Source organism: Poromitra crassiceps (genome assembly GCF_964638095.1).
Source record: "Poromitra crassiceps genome assembly, chromosome: 2".
In the NCBI taxonomy this organism is placed as follows: domain Eukaryota; kingdom Metazoa; phylum Chordata; class Actinopteri; order Beryciformes; family Melamphaidae; genus Poromitra; species Poromitra crassiceps.
Genome location: NC_139624.1, coordinates 45,848,515 through 45,856,647, shown reverse-complemented (window position 1 = coordinate 45,856,647; position 8,133 = coordinate 45,848,515).

Sequence of the window (8,133 nt, the reverse complement as noted above, 5' to 3'; positions counted from 1 at the left end):
GTGGTTCTTTGTAGTGAGCGGCGATCCTTTGATGAGGCAGACATGGCGAAGCGTAAGAGAAAACCCGAGAAGTACAAGCAGCTTACTCTGCAAGAGAGCTTGTATTCTGTGCCTAAACGTGTGGCGATCGCTGGAGAAGGCACTAGTGGTGGTGCCACCACTTCTGGTGGCGACCAGGAAAAAACTTTTCCCACTGCAGAAACCACGGTGCAGCTTGGTGGAGCTAACGGTAGCCCGGCGCGCTTTTCCTCTCAGCATAGAGTGATCGATGAAGACTATGGTACTACTGGTAGACAGATGCGACCGGCGGCCTCTGTTACTACCACGGCACCCACCACCAGAGCTAACGTTAGACCGGGGCGCTCGTCCTCTCAGCGTAGAGTGATCGATGGAGACGATGGTACTACTGGTAGACAGATGGGACCGGCGGCCTCTGTTACTACCACGGCACCCACCACCAGAGCTAACGTTAGACCGGGGCGCTCGTCCTCTCAGCGTAGAGTGATCGATGGAGACGATGGTACTACTGGTAGACAGATGGGACCGGCGGCCTCTGTTACCACCACCACAGAGCGTGGTAGAGCTAGGCGGGTGCGCTTTCCCTCTCAGCGTGCAGAAGAACAAGTGATCGATGAAGACACCAGAGCTAACGTTAGACCGGGGCGCTCTTCCTATCAGCGTAGAGTGATCGATGGAGACGATGGTACTACTGGTAAACAAATGGGACCGGCGGCCTCTGTTAGCTCTGCACCCACCACAGTGAAGCATGGTGGAGTGCGCGCTTCCTCTCAGCGTGCAGAAGAAAGAGATGAAGAAGACGATGGTACTGGTCAAGAATCGGACATAGTTTCATCTCAGCTCACAACTGAAACTTCAGATACGTCGGATGAATTCAGTGAGCCGGATCCAGATTAATCCGACGAGTGGTTGCCTGAATGGGGATCTGCAGGTAGCAGAGATTCGTCGCCTGACGGAGGTAGCAGAGATTCATCGCCTGACACACGCAGCAGAGCAGGTAAAACTTTTTTCTAAATAGCCATAACATTGCAATAACACAATGTATATTTATGGTAGATATACTTCCACAGATCATGGATTGAGCAGGTTCAGGCATTATAGTCAGTAAAACTGCAGCAATAAAACTGTGGTCAATTGTGGTTGATAATTGTATATATTTCTACAGACTGTGGATCGAGCAGAGACACTCCCACGGCTTCCACAGGCAGTGCAAGGAAGACAGGTAATATATATATATATATATCCTACACATCATAAAACCAAGCAATAATGAAATGTATTTATGATAATGTATATATATATTTCAATAATTTACAGCTCCTACATCGTCAACATCGAGGAGAAAACCCACTCCCACTCCCACATGCAGTTCAAGGAAGAAAGGTAAAAAAAAAATATATATATATATATATATATATATATATATATATATATATATATATATATATACACATCATAACCAAGCAATAAAAAATGTATTTGATAATTATATACATGTACTGTATATTTCAATCATTACATTTACAGTTGCATCGAGCAGAGGTGGGGAAGATACAGGCTGGCAGCAGGCAGACTGGGAACCAAACCAGATCCCCTTCACTGCAACCTGTGGACCCCAGAATGCTGCTGCAGAGCTGGATTCCGACCTGCCAGCTGACTTCCTGGAGCTGTTCCTGACGGATGAGCTGCTCCAACACATTGTGGAACAGACAAAGAATTTTGCCACTCACTATTTTCAAGCACACCCGGACAGTCTGCCACATAGCAGAGGTAATGCTTGGAAACCAGTGTCAGTCCCAGAACTGAAAACATTCTTTGGACTTTCGTTCATCACTGGCTACATTACATAAAGAAGCCAAGCATTGCACTGTATTGGAGTACAGACGAAATAGATGCAACTCCCTATTTCAACAAGACAATGCCAAGGAACCGGTTCCAACTCATCTGCCGCTTCCTTCACTACAATGACAATGCATCACAGGATGCGACGGACAAAATGACTAAAGTCCGTCCTGTGTTGAACTATATTGTCAACAAGTTCAAGGAGCTGTACCAACCAGGTCAAAACATATGTATTGATGAGGGTATGATGCTGTGGAGGGGCCGTCTGTCTTTCAAGGTGTACAACCCACAGAAGCCGGTGAAGTATGGCATCAAATCATACATACTGTGTGACTCTGCCACAGGGTACTGCTTCAACATGCAGCCTTATGTTGGGGTACCTAGCACTCTGCCAGACACTGTGTTCTCGCTCCTTGATCGTCTTCCAGGTCATGGTTACACGCTCTACATGGACAACTTCTATAACTCTGTTGCACTGTGTGAGCGTTTACTGCGAGCACAAACCAATGTGTGTGGAACGCTGAGGAAGAATAGGGGGGAACCTCAGATCATCAGGGAGGTGACAAAGGCTGACCTGGGGGTGGGGGGAAAAGTTGTGCGTCACAATGAGAGGGTTATGGTTTTAGCTTGGCAGGACAAACGGCTGGTGAAGATGGTGACAACGTGCCACAAAGACAGCATGCAGAGCGTTGACGTGTGGCAGAAGGGACAGACAAACAAAGTGGCTCAGCTCAAGCCAGAGTGTGTTGTGGCATACAACTCATCTATGAATGGGGTGGATAGGTTGGACCAAAACATTGCTTACTACCCCTTCATCCGGAAGACACTGAACTGGCCCAAGAAGTTTGTAGCCTATCTGTTCCAAGTGTGCATCTTCAACGCCTACATCCTCTATAAAGCCAGGAACCCAGGGGAGTGTAAAACCCTCTTGGATTTCATTGCGGAGGGTGGTGAAGTCATGGACCTCAAAGCGACCTGTGCCGGAGGAGGAGGAGGAGGAGGAGGAGGAGGAGGAGGAGGAGGAGGAGGAGGAGGAGGAAGTTGCAGTTGAGGGGGGTGGGGCACGCAGGGCACCATACAACACCGACCCAGACTGCAGGCTCACTACCCCGATTGCCAAACACAAGCTGGAATACCTGATGGCCACCACCAGCAAAGCAAGACCAACAAGAAGGTGTAGGGTCTGCGTACGCAGGGGCCTGCGCAGAGAGACCAGAATGTGCTGCAAGACCTGTTGTGTCCCCTTGCACCCAAAGTGTTTCCTAGCTTACCACACTGAGCCGGACTACTCACATACATAACTGTACATCATAACAATAACTTTGAACTGGACTTGCATCATTTCAGCATCCCATACATACATAACTGTACAAATTTCTTTTCTTTTTTTCTCAAAATAACTGAACTGTACTTTGAACATTTGAACTGTTCAATGAAGACGATGGTACTACTGGTAAACAGATGGGACCGGCGGCCTCTGTTAGCACGGCGCGCTTTTCCTCTCAGCATAGAGTGATCGATGAAGACGATGGTACTACTGGTAAACAGATGGGACCGGCGGCCTCTGTTACCATGGCACCCACCACCAGAGCTAACGTTAGACCGGGGCGCTCTTCCTCTCAGCGTAGAGTAATCGATGAAGACGATGGTACTACTGGTAAACAGATGGGAGACCGGCGGCCTCTGTTAGCACGGCACGCTTTTCCTCTCAGCGTAGAGTAATCGATGAAGACGATGGTACTACTGGTAAACAGATGGGACCGGCGGCCTCTGTTAGCACGGCGCGCTTTTCCTCTCAGCGTAGAGTGATTGATGAAGACGATGGTACTACTGGTAAACAGATGGGACCGGCGGCCTCTGTTACCATGGCACCCACCACCAGAGCTAACGTTAGACCGGGGCGCTCTTCCTCTCAGCGTAGAGTAATCGATGAAGACGATGGTACTACTGGTAAACAGATGGGACCGGCGGCCTCTGTTAGCACGGCGCGCTTTTCCTCTCAGCGTAGAGTAATCGATGAAGACGATGGTACTACTGGTAAACAGATGGGACCGGCGGCCTCTGTTACCATTTGAACTGTTCTTTGAACATTTTTGGTCAAGGGGATTTGAATTTGAATTATTCAAGAAAGTTGTGCATTTTGAAATGCTTACACGTGTTGTACACACGTGTATAGCGCCACCTATGGATGAATCCTGGCCATTCTTTCTGGCATAGTCACTCATGGTCTCTACTTGCCGTATGTAAATTTTTAAATTTTTTGGTGAATTATTCAATAAAAACTTTGGAAACAGCCAAAGTGACGATCCCACAGAGCTGCTGGTTGCAGCTAAAAAATAATATTTTGCGATCAAAATTCCTTTGTTTTTGCTGTTTTATTGAAGGAAATGACTGTTCAAATGTTTTAGGTGTCACTAAATCAGAAAATATTAGCTTCAGAGTCAGTGATGTGCTTGAAATGTTTCCTTTCACAAAAGTGTGATTATCTCAGCTCCTAAGTTGAAACGGCTGTTTTTGCTCAAATCAACCCATCTTCTCCGGCTGATAACTAAAGAACGGAAAATTATATCAATAAACTTTTTTTTGCTGATGATAGAAGAGAGTCTCATCGTTCTTTGGGCGTGTTCGGTGTTTACATAGTAATATCACACAATATTCTGTGGGCCTCGAGAAATCACTGAAAACGCTCTGAAACTCTGGCACTGGGAGCGTCCGTTCTCCAAAAGTGGCTGGCACTCAATGAGTTAAGGTCTCCCATTATTGAAATTGATTGTTGTCAAAAAGAAAATTGGGGGAAAAAATGTTTTTTTGGCTGTTCTTTAGAACTACCCCAATCCCTGAAAAAGAGCCAAATTAGGCCAGTCCGAATAGGGGAAAGATGACAAAAAAGCCAATAACTTGAGAATGCTCACTCTTTTCCTCATCAGATTTGCTGAGGTATGAACCAGGTGGCTGCCCTACATCACCAGATAGTCAGAAAATGATTTGCCTAAAAAGATAATGAATTATAGTCCTGTAAATATAGCTTTACTTTAGGCGGAAATTGTACTTTGTGGTGATAGGAACATAGGACTCCATCACTTTTCTCTCATTTATCAGTAAAACTGAAATCCCTGAAAAATATACCATTACTGAATTGTCTAGGGTGCTATTGAACACTGACCAGTAGTTGTATGGTGATATCTCGTATCGTTCTATTGCAAATGAGATTTCTTTAAGTGGCATAATACTAATAATAATACATTTTATTTTGTGACACCTTTCAAAACACCCAAGCTCATTGTACAGTGCATAAAAGAGACATAACATTCTAAAAGATCATACATAAAAACAAGCATTGCAAACACCAGCATCATTAAAATACGACGAGCGTAGATATAAGAAAAGACAGGAGATACACACGGCAGGCGAATAACAGATTGAGTGCTGTATTATGATTAAAGGTAGTAGGCCAATTTGAACAGGTGGGTTTTGAGGTGGGATTTGAATGTGGTGATGGAGTCAGACTGTTGGATGTGTGATGGCAAGGAGTTCCAGAGTCAGGGTGCAGAGCAGCTGAAGGCCCTAGCACCCATGGTACTGAGGCGGGGGGGGGGGGGGGGGGGGGGCGGTCAGGAGGCCAGCTGAGGAAGAGCGTAGGGAGCGGGAAGGGGTGTATTCCTGGAGGAGGTCAGAGAGATGGGTGGGTGCTAGGTTGTGTAGGGCTTTGTAAGTGAGCAGAAGGTTTTTGAAGTCAATCCGGTAGTGAATGGGAAGCCAGTGGAGTTGAATGAGGACAGGGGTGAGGTGGTCAGATGATTTAGTGCGGGTGATGATCCAGGCATTTGGAGTCTGTTGAGCAATTTGGTGGGTAGGCCAGAGAGAAGAGAGCTGCAGTAATCAATCTGGGATGTAACAAATGTGTGGATGAGGAGCTTTGGACAGGATGTATTTTGGAGCCGATGGGCAAAGCCTCGGTTTTACTGGCATTTAACTTCAGGAAGTTACTGCTCATCCAGCTCCTGATGTCCTGGAGGCAGGTGGTGAGGGAGGTGGGAGGAAGTGCGGTGGTGGGTTTGGGGGAGATATAGACCTGGGTTTCATCGGCGTAGCAGTGAAACTGGACACCATGGTGTCGGAGGATTTTACCCAGGGGGAGGAGGTAGGTGATGAATAGGAGTGGACCCAATACTGACCCCTGGGTCAAATGGCAGAACACCCGGACGAGTGGTTCCCTAGTTGGACAAACTGTTGTCTGTCGGTGAGGTAGGATGCAAACCAGGAAAGTGTAACACCGTGATGTTTGCCAGGTGCTCCCCAAGTAGTGGGTGGGAGATGGTATCGAAAGCAGCGGAGAGGTGAAGGAGGATGAGGATGGTGAGGAGTCCAGAGTCAGCTGCATGGAGGAAGTCATTAGTGATTTTTACCAGGGCTGTTTCAGTGCTGTGATTAGGGCGGAAACCATATTGAAATGCTTCGTGGAGGTTGTTTGAGTCGAGGTGGGACTGGAGTTGGGCGGCAATCACCCTTTCAAGAGTTTTGGAGATGAAGGGGATGTTGGAGTTGGGACGGTAGTGGTTGAGGTCAGATGGGTACTGTGGCCCATAAGTTAAGAACGCTCACTCTGATGATCATCATATTTGGAGAGGGAAATACCAGGTAGCTGAACTACATCACCAACTAGTCAGAATGTGGGGAACCCAATAAAATAAAGTTGATCTAAATTACAAGCCTCTAAAACATAGAAATACAAGGTGTAAATATTGGAAGTTTTATTGAAACCGGAACATTCATCCAAACTATAAATCAGTAGTATCTCCTGTCTTGACATGATGGAATAATACAAGTATAATAGTAATCATAATACATTTGTTTTATGGTAGCCCCAAATCTCAGTGCTTCATTTCATTTCATAAACAAAAACAGGAGAACAGACTAGAAAACAAAATAACCAAGGCAAAAATAAAACAGAACAGAGGAATAAAAAGTGACTGCTCATTTGACCTGGTATATGGACACATGTTTCACAGCCAAAGTCCAAATATCCAAATATGAAATACAGTATCAGCCCTTTGTTGAACGTATTATGATTATTTTGCCAGTTTTTGGGAGTCTGGGGCACATTCACAAGCGTATACTCCATGGACTGCAATTGTAAGGCTTGCAAAAGACTGATGCAAACAAACTGTCTAAATATTGTTCAGTCTGTAGGCAGCCTGTCTATCTGGAGACAATCATGTTTAATATATCCTTAGTATCATTGTCCATTTGTCAGATTAAGCTATCACAATGTAAAAAAAAAAATCTTCTGTGTATCATATTGTAACCTTTTTCCGAAGTATTTGGATCTTTCATTGTTGCTGCGCGTACATAAGATGTGTTTCAGTGAGAGGGCAAGTATATAGATACTATAATGTCAAATGTCAAATTCCTCAGAGACGTTTGGGGACACATTTTGACATCCTTGCGCAGCAGGTGCAGAACTCCGTACAGGGGAGGCCAACAGAGAGGCACTGGCACTTTGCACTCTCTCAACAGTTTGGATCTTTTCAATACAAGTAAGTCATGTCTCTCACTTCTGTAGGTGCTAGGGGTTTCCTAAATAGGACTGGTTTAATGGCTCCATCTCTGACAATCCATCCCTTGCTGATAGGACTCCATAACAGGGGTTTGGGCATGTGACTGTGACACCATATCGCTGTCTGATACATTGCTCTTTGCACATGTTGTGAAAATGCATCCTCTGTTGGTGGCAGATTTGCATAGGCTGCATATGTTGTTGATGCAATTATGAACCTTCATCCAAGTTTGTGCACATCAGTCCATTTTCCTTTTTGTTTTTTACGTGAAGCAGAAGCGCAAATTCTCTTGCGACTGGCAAAGACTCTTCCAAGCTGGCAGAGTCCAAAATGGGCCAGATATTTGAGCTCACTGAGATGGGTCTTGAGTTTGGTGAATGCTGTTGTCTTTCCTATTCTGTACAAACTACTTGTTGTGTGACAGCCAGTGAGTACATGATATGCTGGTAGACAGCAAGAGCAATGTATCAGACACTGATATGGTTTCACAGTCACATGCCCAAACCCCTGTTATGGAGTCCTATCGTCAAGGGATGGATTGCCAGAGATGGAGCCATTTGACCAGCTCTATTTAGGAAACCCCCAGCACCTACAGAAGTGAGAGACATTACACACTTGTATTGCAAAGATCCAAACTGTGGAGAGAGTGGAAAGTGCCAGTGCTTCTCTGTTGGCCTTCCAACATCTTATATACATGCAGCAACAATGAAAGATC